Source organism: Pseudorca crassidens, chromosome 8 (assembly GCF_039906515.1).
Source record: "Pseudorca crassidens isolate mPseCra1 chromosome 8, mPseCra1.hap1, whole genome shotgun sequence".
Taxonomy (NCBI): Eukaryota; Metazoa; Chordata; class Mammalia; order Artiodactyla; family Delphinidae; genus Pseudorca; species Pseudorca crassidens.
Window position 1 is genome coordinate 24,178,072 of NC_090303.1, and position 23,665 is coordinate 24,201,736.

Genomic DNA, 23,665 nt, shown 5'->3' on the forward strand with positions numbered 1-23,665 from the left:
TCTGCCCATTTTTGGATTGGGCTGTTTGTTTTTTTGATTTTGAGCTGCTTGTAAATTTTGGAGATTAATCCTTTGTCAGTTGCTTCATTTGCAAATATTTTCTCCCATTCTGAGGGTTCTGTTTTTGTCTTGTTTATGATTTCCTTTGCTGTGCAAAAGCTTTTAAGTTTCATTAGGTCCCACTTGTTTATTTTTGGTTTTATTGCCATTTCTCTAGGAGGTGGGTCAAAAAAGGATCTTGCTGTGATTTATGTCATGGAATGTTCTGCCTATGTTTTCCTCTACAAGTTTTATAGTGTCTGGCCTTACATTTAGGTCTTTAATCCATTTTGAGTTTATTTTTGTGTTTGGTTTTAGGGAGTGTTCTAATTTCATTCTTTTACATGTAGCTGTCCAGTTTTACCAGCACCACTTATTGAAGAGGATATCCTTTCTCCATTGTATATTCTTGCCTCCTTTATCAAAAATAAGGTGACCATATGTGCATGGGTTTATCTCTGGGCTTTCTATCCTGTTCCATTGATCTATATTTCTGGTTTTGTGCCAGTAACATACTGTCTTGATTACTGTAGCTTTGTAGTATAGTCTGAAGTCAGGGAGCCTGATTCCTCCAGCTCAGTTTTTCTTTCTCAAGATTGCTTTGGTATTCGGGGTCTTTTGTGTTTCAAAACAGATTGTGAACTTTTTTGTTCTAGTTCTGTGAAAAATGCCATTGATAATTTGGTAGGGATTGCATTGACTCTGTAGATTGCTTTGGGTAGTATAGTCATTTTCACAATGTTGATTCTTCCAGTCCAAGAACATAGTATATCTCTCCATCTGTTTGATTCATCTTTGATTTCTTTCATCAGAGTCTTATAGTTTCCTGCATACAGGTCTTTTGTCTCCTTAGTTAGTTTATTACTAGGTATTTTATTGTTTTGGTTGCAATGGTAAATGGGAGTGTTACCTTAATTTCTCTTTCAGAGTCTTCATCATTAGTGTATAGGAATGCAAGAGATTTCTTGCATTATTTTGTATCCTGCTACTTTACCAAATACATTGATTAGCTCTAGTAGTTTTCTGGTAGCATCTTTAGGATTCTCTATCTGTAGTATCATGTCATCTGCAAACAGTGACAGCTTTATTTCTTTTCCAATTTGGATTCCTTTTATTTCTTTTTCTTCTCTGATTGCTGTGGCTAAAACTTCCAAAACTAAGCTGAATAATAGTGGTGGGAGTGGGCAACCTTGTCCTGTTCCTGATCTTAGTGGAAATGGTTTCAGTTTTTCACAATTGAGGATGATGTTGGCTGTGGGTTTGTCATATATGGCCTTTATTATGTTGAGGTAAGTTCCCTCTATGCCTACTTTCTGGAGGGTTTTTATCATAAATGGGTGTTGAGTTTTGTCAAAAGCTTTTTCTGCATCTATTGAGATGATCATATGGTTTTTATTCTTCAATTGATACTGTTGGCTTTAGAAGGAATAGGTAACAAGGCAAAAGGTTACAGTTTTCAATGATAAGGAGAAAGTAATTTTTTTAATGTTTGGGTTTTTTTTGTTTTACAACAGGTGAATTTGGGAATTCTAGCATAGGAAAGTCTCTGAAATTATTCCCTAAAAACTTACACAGATGTTTTACAGATGTGTTTCTAATATCATACCATTTTACCTGACCTGAATTACGACCAATAAATTAATAGCATTCAAATTTGAATGGAACTTTTTATTGTTTCTCATGAGAAAATGTCCTACAATATCCTTTTTTACTATATTTTTAATTTTCTCTGGTAAAATTACACTTACACATGTTATTATTTCTGAGTTCTGCTTCATTTCTCTGAGTAAGCAATTCTGTGAAGGAAATCAAATAATATTTCTATTACCTTTGTTCATTCATGTATTTAATCACCTGAGTACCTATTATATGTCCTCTGCTGTCACAGGCACCAAGAGTACTATGGGGAATAACGTAAATGAAGTCTTCTTTCTCATAATGTTTGCATTTCAGTGGTTACTTGTTTTGTTTCTAGCTGGACTGGAGTTTTGCATTTGCATCTTACTTTTTCTTAGGTTTCATCAGAAGTTTCTTATATTCAAAAGCATATTCTCCATGCATGGAATTTAAAGATCTCTGGTGAAGGAACCTGTATTTTATATGAATGTGCTTTCTCAGCAATAGCGATTTGGCACTATATCTTATCACTGAGATGCTAGAAATGTAAACTAATTTTCCAAAAGACCAAAGACCCTTAAAGTAAATCTTTATGTATAATTTAAATTAATTTGAGAGGTGTAGTTTCTAAGCACATATGATTTTTATATGAGCAGGTAGTTAAGACTGAAAATGTATTCTTTTAAAAATAAAATAATAACTAAGATAAGCCACCAAGATTGTTAACATTATACTATAGTTGTGTACCTATACATAGACATTTATCCCATACATATTTTTGGTGCATGCATCTATTTGACTACTATGCTGCTTGCGTGGTCAAAGTTATTCATTTTGAAGCAGAATTTTGCACTTTTATTTAGATACATTTATAATAAACATCTCTCTTTATATTGGTCTAGTACTTCATTTACTGTGTTAAATAGCCAGGGATTGGAAAGTCATTCTCAAAGATCTATCCTTGTGCTGCAGCTAAGTAAGTCTTGCAGTGAGACTCAAGATTGGTCAAGAATAAAAATTATCCTTTAATCCCCTGAAGAAAGTTGAATAACACTGATAGAACATCATGGGGAAACTTGCATTACTAATGCTTCCTTTCCACTTTGAACTTTATAGAATAAAATGTTTTAACTTTCCTTAACTGTCATGTTTAAGCCTAATTGAAAAAATTGCAGAACGGTCTAAAAATAATTCATTAACTGTGCTCTAGGGTGCTAGCTAAACCCCCCATGTGTGTGAAGCATGCTTTACAATGTGATATTAAGCTAATCCTGGACCTTATCCTGCTCCAGGCAAGTCATCTTCCTACATGGCAAAGTAATATCAGAATAAGATGCCAGAGCATATCCGCATTTCCCTGATTTCTTCTTCTCTAACATCAAATGCATAGGTTTAGTTAGAGCACATCTGGGATTCTTTTGCCTCATAAAAAAAATCTCCACCAGAGCATTCCTTAAAAATGATTATTCAGTGATTCCTGGAGAAATTCACTCATTATGAATTTAGAAATCAAATGCAATTTATCCCATATATGATAGTCCTTCCAATTGTAAACAAAAGTTTTGCTTTGATAAAAGTCAACTCTAGTTTTTATCTTATTATATTTGTTCTTATTGTTATTGAACTTCTGAAACAACTCCCAATAAATGTGTGTTCTCTTACACATTAAATTTTTTCAAATATTTGGATATAGTTATTATGTTCCATCTAAATATTTTGTTATCTGGGTGTTATGGACTGCATGTTTGTGTCCTCCCAAATTTCAACTGTGAAACCCTAACCCTCAATGGGGTGGTATTAGGAGGTGGGGCCTTTGGGAGGTAATTAGGGTTACACAAAGTCATGAGAATAGAGTCCCCATGGTGGGATTAGTGTCCTATTTATGGTTATCTATACCAAGTTAAGGACCAAGCTAACTTTTGTTTAATTTGTGCAGTTAAATTTGAGATTCTGAATTCATGACTTTGTGTTTATTTCTTTTAAATTTGATTTTGTTTTTTAACCTAGTATTTCAGCCTTTTAATGTCTTTTTCAATCTGATTCTGTATTTCAGCTGGGTCTATATTTCTTTGTCTGCTTTATATTTAATAAACAGACTATGTATATCTTCTCATTCTTCTAGGGTACCTACCTAGGGTAGGTACCCTCTTCTAGGGTAGATCAGCCAACTTGTCCTAAAAGAGAAAGATAGTAAATAGTTTTTGGTTCTGTGGGTCATATGGTGTCTATTGCAACTCCTTAAATCTGCTATTGTAGAGCAAAAGCAGCCTTAGACTACATGTGAATGTATGAACATGTCTGTGTTACAATCAGTTCTTATTACAAAAACAGGTGGGGGGCCAGATTTGGTCCTGGGGTCATAGTTCACTAACACCAGTTCTTGAGTCCTCCTTGCACCACGTTGACCCTATGGAACGTTCTGCCAAAGGAAGGAGGCATATCAGACTCCTGCATCTACCACTTAAACTGCAAAGATCTAGCCACAACTGTTTTAGTTAAATTTTCACATACTGACTTTCCAAACTGAGGAAGTAACAAATAGAAATATTTATTTCTTGCCAATTAGGAAATGTAAGTGAGCCAGAAATAGCTTAAGAGGGTTGTTTTAAACTGATGTATGAAAAACCACATAGAAAATTTTAAAATCACAGTTATGAGGGTAAACTAAACTGCTAATTCGAATTCGTGTTTGGAACTGTCTTTTGGATTCAAAAACACTTGTATGTCTATGATGTGTGTTCCTAGAAAGGGAAGGAAGCAGCCATTCCTTTAGGGTATAAATATGTTTTTTGGTGCTCATTTATTCTTTACTTTCTACACAGAAGCAAAAGCTTACTAGATCCTAAACACAGGTGTTGAAAAGACTAGTATTTGTTAAGTTTCCTAATCCACAGATTGTAAACCACCAAAAGTCTATAAATCACTTTTTATTTTCCTTCTAGTATATTCCTATCTGTCATAGCAATGGTCTCTCAAAATACCTTTTAGAAAAATGTGTTGCTTATTGTTTTTTGACTTATAATAAGAAAAAATGAACAATATTTACTATCTTAGCCATCATTCCAACCTCTTTGTGAGTCCACAAAAACAAATGTTTTTTGTTTCGGGAAATTTTATTTTCAAGTTTCTATAGGATGCACTGCTAATTTTATTATTTTAAGTATAAAAAGTACTTCTGCTTTATATTTCAGATTTTATATTTATCTCTTTTATCCAAAATTTGTATTTGGGTTTAAAAGTGCCTCTGGTGACATATTAAGTAGAACAATAATGTACTTCCTATTTATAACTATATAACTAAATTATTTTACTCTGTTTTCTAATGATCCAGTTTAAATATCTCTATAAATTTAAAAATATCCTGCCCCCCCACCTCGCCCACCAAAAGATATCCATGTCCTAATCCCTGGAACCTTTAAATGTTACTTTACAAGGCAAAAAAAGGAATTTATAGGTGTGATTAAATTAAGGAGTCTGAGATGAGGCAATTATCCTGGATTATCAGGATAGGCCCTAAATGCGATCCCTAAATATATCCTTATTCAAGAGGGGGACAGAAGATTTCATTATACAGATGCAAGAGGAAAAAGAAGTCTCACCACAGAGGCAGGAATTGGATGCAGTGACCACAATCAGAGGATGATGGCAAGCACCAGAAGCTGGAGGAGGTGAGGAATGAATTATCCCCTAGAGCTTCCAGAGGGACTTCAGACCTTCAAACACCATCATTTTGGCCCAGTGATATTGATGTCAGACTTTCGGCCTCCAGAAGTGTGAGAGAATGTATTTTTGTTGTTTTAAGCCACCAGATTCATGGTAGTTTGATATAGCAGCCACAGGAAACTAATGCAAGAGTCACCAAGTCTTTGTGTAGGATTCAACACTTTGCAACTGCCTTTGATGGCATTTTAAAAATCAGAAAATACATGTACTGTTTTTGAGATGTTTACAGTCTTGTGGGATATGCAGGGATATTATTGGGCAAAGTGATCTGTCATGGACCCTGAGCATCTCATATGTTCTTGCTGGGTATTCCAAGAATTCAAGATCCTGACCACTCTTTACAGGGTATGTATGCAGGAAGCTGTAAGCAGCCTTGAAAGATGAGATAATGTCTCCTTCCAGGACAAATGACAGGAAGGCTATAAAAGAGGTGGATTCTCCAAGATCAGTATTCCTTGGCTGCAATGCCAACCCACTATGTGCAGCAGCCACCTACCCAAGACCTTCTGCTTCACCCCCGTGGAACTTGCAGGTCAATAGGAACTGACACAAGCATGATACTCATGCTGTCTTCTATGCTATTAGTAAGAAAATCCTTTGTCTCTGACCCAGGGGTCTCATGTCTTCTGATACCATCCATAAGTAATAGACTGAATTAGTAGCTTGCAATGAAGTATATTGGGGGTCCCTCAGACCACTCCCACATTGGGAAATTTGCTAGAATGACTCACAGGTCTCAGCATGTAGGAGTACTCGTGGCCAAGATTTATTACAGGATAAGAACACACCACAGGATCAGCAAAGGAAGAGACACAGCATCTGGAGATATCCATGCACATATTCCTTATTCTCTTTCTCCTATGAAGTGGCATATTTGAGCATGTTTCTTCATCCAGGAATAAAAATGCAGCAGCATGTGTGATGGTTCTGCCCAAGGAAGCCCAGTAGAAGCTCAGCACCTAAGTTTTCCATTGTAGGCTGGTGATGTAAGCACCCTCTGCCTTTCATGTCCTTAAATTTCAGACTCTCAGAAGAAAAGCACGTATGCACCATAAATCATAATATTTGTTCAAACCATCTAGACACAGTGAGTTATTCTTATTAGTAAGAGGACTTGTCAAGTGCCAAATTCCCAGGTGTCAGCTAAAGGCCAGTCTTGCAAGCAGGCTCTTTTAAAGATAGCTGCCTTTTGTCTGTTATAATTCATTTCTTCACAGAAGGTTAAATTAAATCTTAGACCCTGAGAGCTTTATCCATGAAACAAATAAAAATGCATAACATATGCTACACTTCCAAACAAAACACAAATTACTACTGCCAAAGGCACACAAATGAAAGATATCAATATGATTGGGGGGTATTTTTTGTGGAATATCTGGAATCTGAGTTGGATTTTGAAAGATTCAAAAGAGGTAGGAAAACAAAAGCTGTATTCCTTTTTATTTAATGCAATACCAAAAATCAGTTTTGAAGTAAAATCAGGTTGAGAATTAGCCAATGAAAACATTTCCATTGAGAGAAAGGACTTGAGATGAAACCTAAATCAGAATGACTCAGAATATAGTAGCATTTTTCCAAGGTTGAGGGAGACACTTGTTTTGGAAAATATAATCTCCTATCTGGAAACATTTGCCAGTAACTAAGGCATTGAACTTTTGATAAATATTTATTCCACTTTTAAAATAAAATGTTGAATGTAGGCTGTACATAGAAAAAAAAGTCAATTCTTAGAAGGGAAAAGAAAGGTTTCTATTTAAATTCCAGGGGCAATACTAAGACACTAACGTCAGAAAAATGTCATTAACCTTAAGTATTTTTAACTTTCCTACTACCAGTGGGGACTGGAAGCATTTTGTTTATACTAAAAATACTACTAAAAATAATACTAAAAATAATACTAAATTTGTTATAATTTTCATGGAGTCTTAGAAGTAGCTATGCAACAAAAATATATGGGTGGCAAAGCTGTTATTATTTTATTACAGTAATTTTAGTATTTAGTTTACATTACATCTACTGATCCAGACGTTTCTTCAATGTACATTTTTTTAATACTTATAATGTACCAAGCACGTGTTAGTAAATGAGCCCAAAATAAAACCCCTTCCTACAAGGGGAGCAAAAGCTAATGTAACACATTATGACAAGTATTGGGTTGGCCAAAACCTTCGTTTGGTTTTAAGTAAAAATGAAAGATGCATTCTTCATTTTCACCAAGAACTTTACTGAACAATGTATTCATTAACTGAATGAACTTTTTGGTCAATCCAATACTATTCTACAAGTGAGAGTCAAGAACTTAGAGAACATGTTCACACACCTGGAAACATATACCTTCAAGTTCACATGTACAAAATTGCATGTGTACATTCACTGGAAAAGTTTAACCTCAATTCATTTCATTCTTCTGTTCCTATTTTCCTAGTGACATTATGTTAGAGTATTAATAACTTAAAAGTGCTTATCACAGTTGGTGTAATAATACATCACCTAATAATGGATCTGAAAATTTAAAAATGAGACACACACATAGAGCTATGCATTAGAATATTTACAAAGCATTGTTTACTATTATAAAAACCAGTATATTTGCATCCATTTGTTGTCATTATGTTCTATAGAAATATTTATTAATATTATATTCCTAATATACTGATAAATTAAAAAGCAGATTATAAAAGGAGACATACCGTCATTCCACTTTGTAAAAATAAAGCATATTTATTTATAAAGATGAAATAAAGCTTATATTCTTTGTGTATAAAAATAAGTGGAAATATCTGCCTCAGAACAGTAATAGAAATTACCTCTGTGTGAGGTTTTTGTAAATTTATTTCTTTTTTTTTTTTATTGAAGTATAGCCAATGTACATTATGCTAGTTTCAGGTGTACAAAATAGTAATTCAACATTTAAAGACATTACGAAAATGATCACCATGATAAGTCTAGTAATCATCTGTCATCATACAGAGTTATTACAGTAATATTGATTATATTCATTATGCTGTATATTACATCCCTGTAACTTAATTATTTAATAGCTAGGAGTTTGTACCTCTTAATAGCCTTCACCTATTTTGCCCACTCCACACCCCCTACCCCTCTGGCAACCACAAGTTTGTTCTCTGTGTCTACAAGTCTATTTTTGTTTTGTTTTGTTTGTTTCTTTTGTTTTTTAGATTCCACGTATAAGTAAAATCATATAGTGTTTGCCTTTTTCTGACTTATTTCACTTAGCATAATACCCTCTAGTTCCAACCAGGTTGTTGCAAATGGCAAGGTTTCATTCTTTTTTATTGCAAACATTCCACTGTGTGTACATATACATACATATGCCTACATATACATATATATATATATATATATATATATATATATGCCACAACTTCTTTACCCATTCATCTAATGATGGATACATAGGTTGCATCCATATCTTTACTGTTGTAAATAATGCTGCAAACATATGAGTGCATATATCTTTTCAAATTAGTGTTTTTGTTTTCTTCAGGTAAACACTCAGAAGTGGAATTGTTGGATGGTACAATAGTTCTACCTTTAATTTTTTGAGGAACCACCATACTGTTTTCCACATGGGTGCATCAATTTACATTCCCACAAACAGTTCACAAGCATTCACTTTTTTCCACATCCTCACCAACACTCATTATTTATAGTCTTTTTGATGATAGCCATTCTGACAGGTGTAAAGTGATATCTCATTGTGATTTTGATTTGCATTTCCCTGATGATTAGTGATGTTGAATGTCTTTTCATGTGTCTGTTGGCCTTCCGTACGTCTTCTTTGTAGAAATGTCTATTCAGGTCCTCTGCCTTTTTTTTTTTTTTTGCGGTACACAGGCTTCTCATTGCTGTGGCCTCTCCCATTGTGGAGCACAGGCTTCAGACGCGCAGGCTCAGCGGCCATGGCTCACGGGCCCAGCCGCTCCATGGCATGTGGGATCCTCCCAGACCAGGGCATGAACCCGTGTCTCCTGCATCAGCAGGTGGACTCCCAACCACTGCGCCACCAGGGAAGCCCCCTCTGCCTATTTTTTAATCAAATTTTTTGGTTTTTTGACATTGAGTTGCACAATTTCTTTATATGATTTGGATATTAACCCCTTATCAGATATATCATTTGCAAATATTTTATCCCATTCAGTAAGTTGCCTTTTTGTTTTGTTGATGTTTTCTTTCTCTGTGCAAAAGCTTTCTAGTTTGATGTAGTCTCATTTGTTTATTTTTACTTTTATTACCTTCGCCTGAGGACACAGATCCAAAAAAATTGCTAAGATCAATGTCAAAGAGCATACTGCCCATGTTTTCTTCTTGGAGTTTTATGGTTTTAGTTCTTACATTTAAGTCTTTAATTCATTTTGAGTTTATTTTTGTATTCAGTGTAAAAAGAAAATAGTCCAGTTTCATTCTTTTGCATATAGCTATCCAGTTTTCCCAACACAATTTACTGAAGAGAATATCCTTTCCTCAGTGTATATTCTTGCCTCCTTTGTCATAATTAATTGACCAGATAAGCATGGGTTTATTTCCGAGCTCTCTATTCCATTCCACTGATCTATGTGCCTGTTTTTGTGCCAGTACCATACTGTTTTGATTACTATAACTTTGTAGTATAGTTTGAAATCAGGGCATGTGATACCTCCAGCTTTGTTCCTTTTTGTGTACTGTAGGTAGGGCCTAGTAGTGTGGTCCCTCTGGTCGCCATAGTCAGATGCTCCAAGAGTGTCTTCTGCGTGGGCTTGTGTGCCCTCCTTTGGTGGCTGGGCTGCAATTGCTGCAGACACACTGGTTTGTGAGCCTGATGCTTGGTGCAGCTGGCTGTCAGTTCTGGCCAGAACTGTTGCAGGTAGTCTAGTTTGCAGGGCTGGCCTTTGGGGCAGGAGATGTCTTGGTATGATGTTGGTGCTGGTGAGGGCACCCCCCACCAGGACTGGGAGGGCAAGAACCACTGCGGAGGGGTTCTGGTGCAGGCCAAGGGTGTCCACTGGGTCTGGTGGGATGTGGGGCTGCTTTGGAGGATTGCAGGCTGGGTCAGGTCCACAAGTAAACCTGGGGCAGGGCAAGTGGTGCTAGTAACTTAGAGGGGGGAAGTCAGAAATGACTCCTGCCAGTGCTGGGCCAGCTAGGTAGAAGATGAGCCAAAAACAGAAAACAAAATGAAACAAAAAAGTTGGCACCAGCAAGCTCCTCCATTCCTAGAGAAAGTTTCAATGAATTTCTTGTCCTTAGGCACACACCCTAAAATCAGTCAATGAATCTCCTTCACATATGACCCAGGCACTTTTCAAAGTCCTGCCTCTGTACTGGGTTTTAGAGTGAGTGAGTTTTTGCCTGTGCCCTCTAAGGATGGGCTCTCAGTTTCCTAAAACCCTCCAGCTCTCCCAGACATAAGTTTTGCTCATTTTCAAAGACAGACATTATGGAGGCTCATCCTTCCCATGCAGTTTCCCTGAACTGGGGAGCCTGATGTGGGGTTCGGAGCCCCTTGCTCCTCAGGGAGGACCTCTGAGGCTCTGATATCCCATCCACCTGTGGATTGACGCTCCAGGGGTGTAGGTTCCAGCCAGACCAAATCTTCCCTCCTCCTACCCATATCAGTGTAGCTTTTTTCTTTTCATCTTTAGTTGTAGAAAATTTTATCTGCTAGTCTTCAGGTCATTCTCAGAGACAGTTTCTCTATGTGTAGTTGTAATTTTGGTGTGTCAATGGAGCCCAGGATCTTCCTGCTTTGCCATCTTGTCCCCACCTTTTATTTCTTTATTTGTGATTTTTGTCTTTTTAATTTCCTGTAATACAAATTATTTTGTAACCATAAAATAAATATGAAACTATGAAAATTGAAGACAAATTTTTTATGGAGCAAAAGAGATATTGCCATCAATATATAATTATTAGGGAGCATAGAGAAAACACAGATAAAGAAATAATAATATATTGTACTAGACACTGGAGGAGAACAAGAATAAATTAAATGTGTTAAATATGCTGTGTATCATGGAAAAGAGGGAAATATATTTAAAAATGTAAATTTTTAGTGTATCATGTTGGTTAGAAACCAGTATGTAATAACTTTAATGTTTTCTTTTTTGCGATTTTCTCAATCTTTTGATAGAAGACAGTTTAAAATATTCAGACACATATACAATAATTTTCTAATAAATTTTATAAGTATTAAACAGCTTGACAAATGTGAAAATGATTTGAATAGTATGAAGTACTATAAGTGCATTAATAGTCATTATACTTACCCTAAATCTCATTTTGATCATCTAAATATATTTTTTATGTCTCTAATGAACACATATAAATATCTTTGCATTAAACAAATTATTTGAAGACCACAAAAACTAATAGAAATAAGTGAAATAAATGTCTCATTAGAGGTCTAGGAAAACAGGACTCTTCCGGAGATAAAAGAAATTGGAAACTCCCTCCCTTGCAGTTGTCTTCTTACTAGCTTGAGCTAGAATTGTTAAATTTGAATCTATTTAAAATATTGTGCTTTCGTCTTAAAAAATATATTTTTTAATGTTCTGTGCTGTATCTGGTTTTAAAATTCATATAAAAATTGTCATTTTGGCATGAATTTATATGCTTGAATAATACCTACTATATTACAAATGTTCTATTAGATATTGCAACTATAAAGATGACAAAAGCACATCCTACATCTTCAAATGGTTCACAACTTCTGCATACTATATACACCTCAACATATTTATAATTAGAAGATAATGTAAGTAAATCGATAGTAATATTCACAGAATATTATGGTAACAAGGAGAAAGACAGCTGTAGCCTGGGGATGGAAATGCCCTGGAGGTAGTTGTATGCAAGTCGCTAAATGTTGGAATTAGTATCTAAGATAGATGTAGGTTTGGGAATCACAAGCAAATTGATATTATTTAAAACCATGACGGTGATTAAGATCAAGGGTGGAAGATTTTAGAGTGAGAAGAGCAGAAAACAAGTATTATAAAGAACAACTTGTAAATGATGCATAAAGTAAGAGGATGCAAAAAACGAGAGAAAGAAAGAGTTTGGTGAGATAAGAGAAAAACACTGAGAGTGCAATGTCACATAATATAAGGTAGTATTAGGAGTTTTCAGTAGTGTCAACAGTGCTAGATCAGCAGAATTTTCAATAGCAGACTAACACAATGTTCAATTGTAATGTTATTAATAACTTGGAAAAATGTCGAAGATAGAACTAGGTTCCAACTCAATTAGAAATAAGTGGGAGGTTTGAAAGAGGAGACAAGCAAATGAAGACAACTCAAGTTTGCATGAAAATGGAGGAAACAGATAGGATGGCAATTACAGAATGTATAGGATCAAAGTAGTGTTGTCCTATTTTTTCATCACTCTTTACATTATTTTCCCTTTGCTTTCCTATTTCTTCTGGAATTTTCATTAATCTATATTTGATTCTCATTTTCTTTGAACTCTTGCTACCTTAATTTTCCTGAATGTTGAATCTACTATTCCTGTATCTTTTCTACAGAAATCTCAACTTGTCCTGAACAAGGTGTCGAATATCAACAAGAACTATGCACAAGCAATTAGTTCTCACTGCTGATATTTCAACTAAATTCTTTACTTACCAGTTTTAATAGAGCTCCTGTTCTTTTTTCTCCTGTGTGTGTCTGCCCATTATTAAGCAAGTTGCCAGCAAACTTATTCTATGTATTTATAAGTAAAATTTTTAGATGATTTCTTTGGATAGCTCATGTGTAATTGCACAGCACTGTGTTCCTTATAGTATATAATTTTTGAGTTCGTAGAATTTCAGAGGTACAAGCATGATGGTATATAGAAGTAATTAACTTTGCTTGGTAAATTTAGGAATCTAGACTTTTTCGAGGAATTCAATCAAATATTAATAGTAGGCTTGCAGCAGTACATAATCAGAACAGATTATGGAAAGAATTATAAAATATAGGCACTTAAAAGAGCTGGTTGAGCTCTAACTAGAAATATTGACTCACATACGAAGTTAGGACTAATATATATATATATATATATATATATATATATATATATATATATATTTTTTTTTTTTTTTTGGTCACAGTTGCAGCTGCACTTCTTTTCTCCTTTCCTACTCTTCCCTTCACTATATTCCTCTCTTTTTATATTTCTCCTCTCCTCATAAATATACATTTTTTAATCATCCAAAAAATAGAATTTAGTTATAAGAAGAGTACAGAGAGAAGAAAAGAACCTGTCCAAGGACAGGACTGAGCGTGAGGATTAAGCGATAATGTGATGATATGGAAAGGGCAATTCTCTAAGTCCTCAAAAATTTACAAGGTGTGTGACCAAGGCAAGTTATTTAACTTTCCTCAGCCTTAGTTCTCTTATTCATAAAATAGGGGAAATATTTTCTTAGAAGTGTCACTGTGCTTTCCCTCCCTACATCCCTACCTAATGCAAACTACCTTAACCAAATCCTCATCGGAGGAAGGAGAAATTTTTTGTGTGTCACACAAGTCTATTCCTGGCCACAGTTGTTTCAACCATGTATGGGCAAACCACTTAAAACTAGCCAATTCTAATCCAACCCATGACCTTCAGTTTGGAGCTAGAACAAAGATACTCTCACTGAAATTTGAAACAAGAAATACTAATTGGCAGACCCAGCTAGCTGGTAGTTTAGTAACTAAAATGTTCTAACAATGACTGGCATGGAGAAGACCCACAGTAACTAAAGCATGTGCATACCTAAACTATGAGAGAATAAATAGAAGGAGATTATAGTCAGCCATCTGAGAGTGGGGAAGAAAAACGGAAGACATTTGTAGTGGAGCAGTTAAAAAGGTTTCACAAATCCCTGTTGCTAAAGTCTATGAAGTTTCCTTGGACTTAGTTCTGTTCTCAAGTTCTAATGACCATGAGGCCCATTCCTATTATGATTCCAGTTCTTAGAATTCCATGATATATGATATTCTCTCTTGCAGTCACTTTTCCTCCACATCCTAACCCTTTCTCAGAATAATTTCACATGAATTAAAATTATCCTACATGTTACTTTACCTAGAACAGCCCCCCTTTCTAGATCTTCATTAAGGGTTTGTGTAAGATCAACTAAGTTTGTAAATTGATAGAAATCATTTTTAATGGTTTTAAAATATGAAACTATTTTCTGTTAAGTGATAGTTTCACATCTCTAAGTAAGGATTTATTATACTCATTGCCATTGTCTTTTCGTGGAATTCAAAGTATGGCTATTAATTCACCCATCTGTTTAACCAGTATTTATTGAGCACTATTAAGTCCCAGGCTATTCCCAGAACTAGAAATATAGCAGTGAACAGACAAACAAGGTCCCTGCTGTTAAGAAACTTGCATTATAATTAAATGGAACAGATTTAGATGGTGTCCTTGACTCGAATATCAACAAGAACTATAAAAATATGTCAGAAAAGTGAAGCAGATGATCTCATGGAATCACATTTTCAATATCCTTATAATTGTTTAGTTTCTCTTTCACCATAGGAAAAGGAAAGAGGTGTTTATTCCACTCACTTCTTAGTGAAGTAAACATTCACAAACCTTATTAAGATTTAATGAGTTTAACAGTTTTATTCATGGTAAGGAAATATTGATATTGCCCAATTTGTTATGTGGCCTATCAATTTGATTTTTTAGTAGTAGCTGTATTGACCTGGAACATGAGTTATGAGCAGTGATCTAACCAGCAATGTCACTTTGGATAAATCTAGTACTATCAATTTTGGTTTCTTTATTGTAAAATGAGGAGTTGGACTAAATGAAGATAACTTCCAGACCTAGCACTCTAAATATCTCAAAACAGATTTATTTACTTTGTCGTATTTCTTATTTCTTATGTTTTTCTATTGCTGGTGGTACAGCTGCATTTATCCACCCCATCCTTCTCCAAAAGCCCCAGTGAAAATAGAGACTAATTTGTGACTTGTCATCTCTTTTGTAGGTCTTTTAGTTTTGACCCTTTACTCCCAAATGTTGCCTTTAGGATGTTACTTAATTCCTCACACCATGAACATGGGCCAGCTCTACTTTATTCTCATGTCTCAGCTCCAAAAACACTAACCTGGTTCAAACCCAGTAGGCATCAACGTGACTCAAAAGGAAAGGCTAGTGAAAGACCACTAAAACCTTTAATTCACCTCATTGGTATCTAATTAGGTATTATAGAATTGGTATGTTTTAAGGCAATATTATACTGAGGCCTGTTACACAAGTCTGTGAATAATTCCCAGAAGTAATATGCATATGTATGGCTTTGGTCATAAGTGTTTCCACTTGAGTGGAAACTTGAGTATTTAAGCATTATCAGGTGGATTTTATCATCAGAAAATTAAAAAAGACTTTCAAAGTATGAATGTTAAGTAACACAAAACAACCAGAAAAAAAATAGAAGTAGAAATAAGGAAAATGTATACAAATTATGATTTAATTTCCCTACCACTTTCTGAATAGGGCGTGGGGTTATTTTTTTACTGGACACTGTACTATACTAGGTTTAATCCTACACTAGTCTTCGAAATTAAAATATAGGTATTCATAATATTCAAACACATCATTTATTAAAATTAAATGATGACGAAGGGTAGTTAGAAAATAAAATGTCAAAGAAGCAACAGGAAAAACTAAAGATAGTTTTTTAAAAACTGAAGTTAAAAAAAGGATTTATAATATCTCTTAAGTGTATGAAGTAATATTATTAAAGAATGAATTCAGTATCTCTGCTGAGTCCTTAATCATTGAATGAAAGAAAACATAAGCTAAATCTGGCATTATTTCAAATTCATATAGATGTGAAGGTTGTAAAACTCTGAAAGAATTTCCCAAATTTTAGGCCCAAGAAGTATTTTTTATGAGATATAGCTCAGAAGAATTCAATTAAACTTCGACATTTCACGGTTATCCATGGTTTTTCACTACTAAAACAAGATATTTGTCCTACAGATCTCAGTTCATTGATGGCATTCTGGTTCCTAAATTTAAGGGCCTCCTAACTTCCATGATTTCTTATCTACATCTCAGACTGCTTTTCCTCCTTTGAGTTTATCTTGCTCTATGTGTTGATTCTTATGTTTTTGTGACTGACTTTTCCTAGATGATTTCAGCTATCTCCGTGGCTGAAATTACCATATCAAAACAGAAATATGCAGGTTTCTTCAGAGCTTCATATCCTCACTTGGTGCACATTTCCACTTGGTGTTTTACCATCAATGTAAGTGTAAAGTCTAAAAGGATACTTGTGGTTCCCTCCATGCCATTATCACATTCCAGAATTTATTTTCAAATTAGTATTATGCTTTCAATCTCACAAACAGAAAAACAAATGGATTCATCTTTTCTCAGTGATCCTCCCAAATCCAGACAAATTACCTAACATATTATTTTTTTATTTATTTATTCTTTATTTTTTGGATTTTTAATTTAAAAAAATTGAAGTATAACTGACATATAACTATTAATTCTTCCTATATAACATTTCTGACATTCTGTAATCTCCTTCCTCACTGTCACTAACTTTCTTTGCCTTGCACCAGGATTCTGCATTAGACTTCAAGTTACCTTCTTTATCTCCAGGTTCTTCAGCTGTCTCTTCAGCATTGCTATTCAGTGTGTGGTCTGGGAATTGGCAGTATTAGCATCATCTGGGAACTCGTTAGAAAGGCGAAATCTCAGGCTCTACTTGAGAACTTCTGAGTCTGAATTTGCGTTGTAGCAGGATCCCCAAGTGATTGGTGTGCACTTTAAAGTTTGAGAGGCTCTGTTGAGCATAACCATGTTATTTCTCTACTCATAAGGTCTTCAAAAAAATCACTGAATGATAGCATTAATTAAATTTAAAAGTATTACATTCTGCTTCTCAAAATGTAGTTCCCACTAATCACATATACAAACCCTATACTTGGTTTTCTCATCATCCTTGAACCACTGTGTACATTCCAGTCCCTGTGTTTGGTCCATGTGGTTTACTTGTTGAGAATGGCCCCTAGTCACTTGTTTGTTCACACAGATCCAATCCATTCTGAAGGACCAATTCAAGATTCAGTTTTTAAAAACATTTTTATAGTTCTTATTATACAAATAAAATAACAAAAAATAATTTTATTAATACTGTATACACAAATGTATTTTATATTATTTATGTTTTCTTTAAATATATAGTCTATAATTCCAATTATATGGAAAGACTTTTGTAAGCTTATATCCTGGCATCTAGAAGAGATCTTTGGCATTCAGACCAGATGATTTCTAAAAATAGGTCTTTCTAGATGTGCTTAAAAATAACTGAGATTTATTTTTAATTTATAGGAATATTTGTGCAACAAAACTGGACAAGATTCTACAAAATGATGGTCAAAATTTGTTTAAACAGCACTCCCTGCTGTTTTCTTTCTCCATATAAGAAAAAGAATTTAACTTAATATAAATGTCGAAACATTTAAATGGGCAAGAATCTAATTATATGATTAAATATAATATTAACTTTCACCACCTATATTTAAAATAACACTTTATAATAAAATAGATGTTTGGATATATTGTAACATTTAATAGGGAAATATTATCTTTCATAAATCGACAGAGACATATATCTACTTAAGCACCTAAGATGTTTAGTAGAAATTAAGCTTTATAACTAACACTTCTTGTTGTTAATTAACATATATTATTAACCATAATGACTCAACAATTTGTATTAGTCACAAATAAATTACGTTATTAGTATTTGAAGCACAAGACTCCTATGAATAAAAAGTAAAATAAATTTTGATATCAAAAGGAAACAGCAAAAATTAATATACTTCTTTCTCACAAAAGAATTCTTCATTGTAATAATTCTTAACATTTTTTGTTTCAAACAGTCAAATACTATAAAGTGATCTATAATTTTTCTAGTTATTTTCAAAGTAATTATATATGAAGTGTCTTTTTGATACTTTTTTTGATACTTTTTTATATTTGATACTCTCTTATTTTAAATATTAACTCCTATTTTAAATATTAACTCAAAGTTTTAAGGGATAATATGAACAGTCATACAAAGTAATAAACAATTGTATATCCCTTATAGTTTATAAAGCCCTTGCTTTGGATTGTTCAAGTGCTAGAATCTGCCTTTGGCTTTAATGAAGCCCAGAATTTCCTTTGTTATAAATTCTTTTTTAAGCATGTTATTGCTCTAATTTGTCATGCTGTTTTAATTTAGTTAAGTGCGTTTCACACTAGTTTACCTGTTGTTCATAAGAGGTGACTTTGTCAAGGCATCTGGAAGAATATGACCACAGTTCTAGACTGGAAACATGGCTAGTGATGAGCCTTCAAATGATGCACCATCTAGAAACATTAGAAGGGCTGATAATGCAATCTAATGAAAGTCTAAGTTGACCTATCTGTCCTGTAACTGATCCTGGGATTTGGGTCATGAATGTGCATTAGATAAAATTATCCCAATCTTTTTTAACTTTCTTCCCTAAAGACCACTACCAGTCAGACTCTCTGGGAATGTCTTTTAGTTCCTAGGCACTGAGGGGTGTTGGGGCTGATGTCAGGATGAATGTTGTATGATGCCCAATTCATGGTACCATCCTTAAAGGAACTTGCTTTCTCCTAGAGAGAGTAAGACATAAACACAAAGAACAAAACTACAAGACAATGTGATGAGTTATATTTTAGATTAAAATTCATAGTAGTTACCAAGCATTAAGTAAAGAAACACTGTTTCTTCTGGGTGACTAAGTAAGGTTTTATAAAGGAGCTGGCATTTGACTTAAACTTTAATAAAGAAATTTTTGACATTCAGATGAGTATAGGATGAAAGCCATCCAAAAGAAAGGGAGATGAAACAATAAAATAGAGGAAAGTTAAAGGAAGAAACAGTACAGGATTCATCCACATTTGTGGAATGGAGAATAATCATTGACTAACATATAGACCACATAAGGTTTAGAGAAGGCAATAGTGGGTTGGAATTATACCATATGCGGGCTTAAAATGAGCTTGAACTTTACAGAATAGATCATAAAAAGACTAAAAATGCTTTCTGAATATATATTTTAATGATAATGTTAATGGCTTGTTCTTTCCTTTTTGAATTGAAGGTAAAATACATTTGAATCGGAGCATCAAAAACTATATAAAATACTCAGGCTTGAAAGGATTTCATAAATCATTTTGTCAAAATATTCATTTATATTTGGGTAAACTAGATTCCAAAGACCTTGAATAACTTCTACAAGGTCAAAGAGCTATTTCTATTTGTTTTAACTAGAAATCACACATAGTTCTTATAGTTATTTCGATTGTGTCAATAATTCTAACACTAGAATGCAGTCAGCTCTATTGAGAAGAGAGTCTATGATTTGGATAATCAGTTTGTTTCAAAAGATTGATTTGAACTATTATGATTTTTCTCCTGTATATAATTATATTTCATTTAAAGTTAGTTTTAGAGAAAATTGCCATGAATTTAAAAAAATATAAACATCATCATTTCCTCCTTCCTTTAGTGGTCTTCTCATACACTGTTATCATGCAATATAACATTTAGCCCTTCTATCACTTTTTTTTAATTGATGTTCAACAAATTTCTGAAGACAAAATGAACTCTTTGTTCTCTCTTGGACATAATCAGACATAGTCCTGAAGGGAAGGTAGGGCCTCAAATCTTTTGGCTTTTCAGGTGAGATAAATTTGGATGTATATGACTCATTTCCTAAGAATTTAGACCTTTTTTTAAAAAACATTCAATATGGTGGAGGTATTATACAAGGGTAGGAAGAGAAAAAACTGAAAGAAAGATAAGATCAGCATATCACCTTGATTTCTGTCAACCTCAGAGATCCACTATCAAGCTCTCTGGCTCACATGACATAGACCTCTTCCTAGATTTCTGGCACGATGGTTATGATCCTGCCAACATATATGATGCCTTTTTTAATATATAACCACATTTAACTTTTATTTATTCTATATATTCCTCAGCAAAATTAAGTACAACTAGGGGCAGAAGGTAAGGTGCTATCTGCCTCTAGCAAGGAGAAGTGGGCTACTTCATCTGGCCTGGAGTGTTTAGGGGAAGATATACATAAGGGGTTTCAAGTTTCCCAGACAAATTCTCTCCAATTTTCTCATTCTAGTTATCAGAGTTCCATGCCTTTTCTACTAGGGCCATGGCTTTAACATAAGAGAAGTCATGACTGAGAAGCCAGTCAGCTTTGAAATTCTCCCAGACTTAGGATTTTCTACTCAGTCTGCCCTCCAGTTGCTGGAAATAGAGGCCTTTTCATTTTCAAAATACAACGTGGGGTTGACTTTCTTAACCCTGTCCTTTTTATTTAAGGTTTTTAGAGCAACTCATAATATCAGTTATTTCTTGAAATAAGGTGACCATGGTTATTTATAAGTCTGCATTTGAGAATTCCATTATCTGAGGTCTGTATAAGTCTAATGTTGCTGTCTCATGAATCTTCTGGTTCTTTGTTATGCATCTTTCTTTCTTTAACTGCCTGGTCATCTTTGCCTGATTATGGTTAGTGCCTTAGAAATTTGGAGGTACCTTGACACCAGAGTTAAGTATATCCTTTTCCAGAGAGGAATTGCATTTGCTTCTGCTTTTTGTCTGAGGGGAACTAACTGTTGGAGGTGACAGTTAAACAAGTTCATGGATTGCAGTTCCTTGAATATCCCAAAATATGTAGCTGGGGTGAAAAGTTACCACACCATTGTTCTATGGACATTATGTCTCAAAAATATGTTTCCTTTCCTTTCTATTCTCCTGCAGACTTTCCTACTTTCTTCTGGGATTAGGGCAGTAGTTACGTTTAGGTCTGCTTTGATCTTTTCCTGTGATTGTAGCTTTTCCATCCCAGCTTAACATGAAGGAGGTTTTCTTTAAGACTCTCAACATCGGTCAAGACCTGAGATTTTACTTCTTTCAGTACAGCAGATGAACCAAAACTTAAATGTTATATATTGGCCAATGCCTTCAAAATCATTGGTGCTCTGATATTGCACTTTCATCTATCACAAACTTTCAAACAAAATTGACCTGAGAGCTCAACACTGTACTTTTTAATTCTGTAATTTAATTAATAAGGTTTCAAAATATTTACACATTATTTTTAGAGAATGGGTTTATGTGGATAGTACTTTAGAAACAGAAAAGTCCTTCAGAAACAGGAAAAAGTAAATTAGAGTGAAGAATATTTTAAAATATCATGGAAAATCATGATAGTGAGAGTCTAGTTTAATAATTTTATACATTTCATTTTCTCCATGTGTGACTTTTCTCCTGTCATGTACAGTGATATGATATGTCTGAAATCATGCAGAAGAAAGTTAGATTTTATTTAAGATTGGAATTTTGCCAGAACATGTGTGTTTAAAACATATAATGAAAAGGGGTTTGGGATATTTCCAAGAGAATGGTTTTCTTTGACAGTATTTTTCATGAGTAAGCTGAATAACCTTATAAATTATAAATATGTCATATGAATAATTTATTTTAATGAGAGACACAAAGTACATTCAAGTTTATGTGCAAAAAAAAAAATCATGTGTTGATTCAATCAGCCAATAAATCAAATACTATCTTTAAAGGATTTTGAAATAACTTAAACTGTGAAAATGAACACTGCTGAACCAGAAAGTTAGTGTGATGTAGCTGGCATGAATTAGAATGCAAGTTCAAGAACTAGTGTTAAACTATGTCCAGTAAAATAAGACCCCAATAACAAGAAAAATTGGAGAGAGAATTATAAATAGGCCCTTAACTTATTTAAGATTCACTACAAAGTGCATTCCAGTAGGAACCACTGCTTTCCCCACCCCCTGCCTCTTTTCAATCCATTTCTAACTCTACATCAGTTCCTTCCTGTGAGAATGCTAAGGAAGGGAATCATCCAAATTTCTGGTAAGACATACAAGAGAGTGAAGAAGAAAAAGTGTCAAGGAGGAGGGGTAATTAAAGCAAGGCCTTGAAATTGGGTAAAATTTCACAGAGACAGAGGAGCACTGCAGACCTAAGAGTAAGCAAAGAAATAGTTTGAAGGAAGCTTGAAGTGCGTCCAGAGTCTGGTATAGAGTCCGATTCCATGCCCATAGCCACCAGCTCAGTTCAGGTTGCCATCCTTGCTATCATCCTGGCTATCACCATATCTGATTATGACCCCGAGTTTCCTGCATAAAATATGTTCAACATAGTGTCACCAAAATAATCTTCCTGTCTGATTATGTAACTCACTTTCCTACAAGAAGGCAGGAACCTTCCACTATTCCTCTCTGTATAGAGATTGCTGTGTATAGGCTTTAAACACCCTGAAAAAATGTAAACTCATTTAGAGGAAAGAACTATATGAATGAATGAATGGATAGAGAGGCAAAACCTATTCAAAATATGTTGGTGATGGAAAGCTTTTGCCCACATAAAACTTCTTTATCAAAACAGAGTATGACTGTTGGATAGATGAGAGATTTTGTCAATGGTACAAATTTTTTAAAAGTATACTTTTTATCTAGACATATAAAACAATCAAATAATGTTTTTATTTTGATATCTGAATACTCAGTAATATTTAAAAGTTCTATAAATTAAAATTTGTCTTCCTTTTTTGATTTAGATAGGAGATGGTTTGGGGGAAAGATAAAGGAAAGAGACCAAACTAGGGCAAAATAAGATAGAGAGATAAGAAGGAGGTAGAGAAGAAAAGAAAAGGTGCCCACAGAAGAGAAATATACAGGGCTAATGTGTTAAGAGAGAAAGACACCACATGGAGACAGATATGGAAATGGAGATAATGAAACAGGGGGGAGGAAAGAAGACACAGAATTTTATAGAGAAGGAAAGGAGATAAGACATGAAGATCTATATAGAATGAAATAAACCAAGAAGATATTATGGGATAAGATTTAGTCAAGGTGAACTTTTATTTTCACATACTGCCCATCCTTAGATTTTGTTGCTTTGACAGTCTAATTAACTGGGTAAGAAAAATGGAATTTAACACACAGTAAGGAGAATTTTCAGAAATAAATATGATGAGACTGACAAGAAAAATGGAATGTGACTATTAAAATTATGAAAACATTTTTTCTTACCAGCAGTTTGAGAACAAGGAGCAATAATAATTTCTATAATCCTTGCATGTAAAGTATTGTAAAGGTCTTTGTCTGCTCAGAGCCTGTGTATTTGTCATTCTCTCTTACAGACTTCTACCCTAACTCTTCCTCTGGGAACAGATACTACACTGCCCATCCAACTCTT

The 23,665-nt window shown here is 34.2% G+C and overlaps 1 long non-coding RNA gene across 1 annotated transcript in view; it reads left to right on the forward strand.

Moving 5' to 3' along the window:
* The window catches only part of LOC137228920 (uncharacterized), a 320,233-nt gene that overhangs the window by 253,989 nt on the left and 42,579 nt on the right, over positions 1 to 23,665 (forward strand). The gene's annotated exons all lie outside the window — the stretch shown is intronic.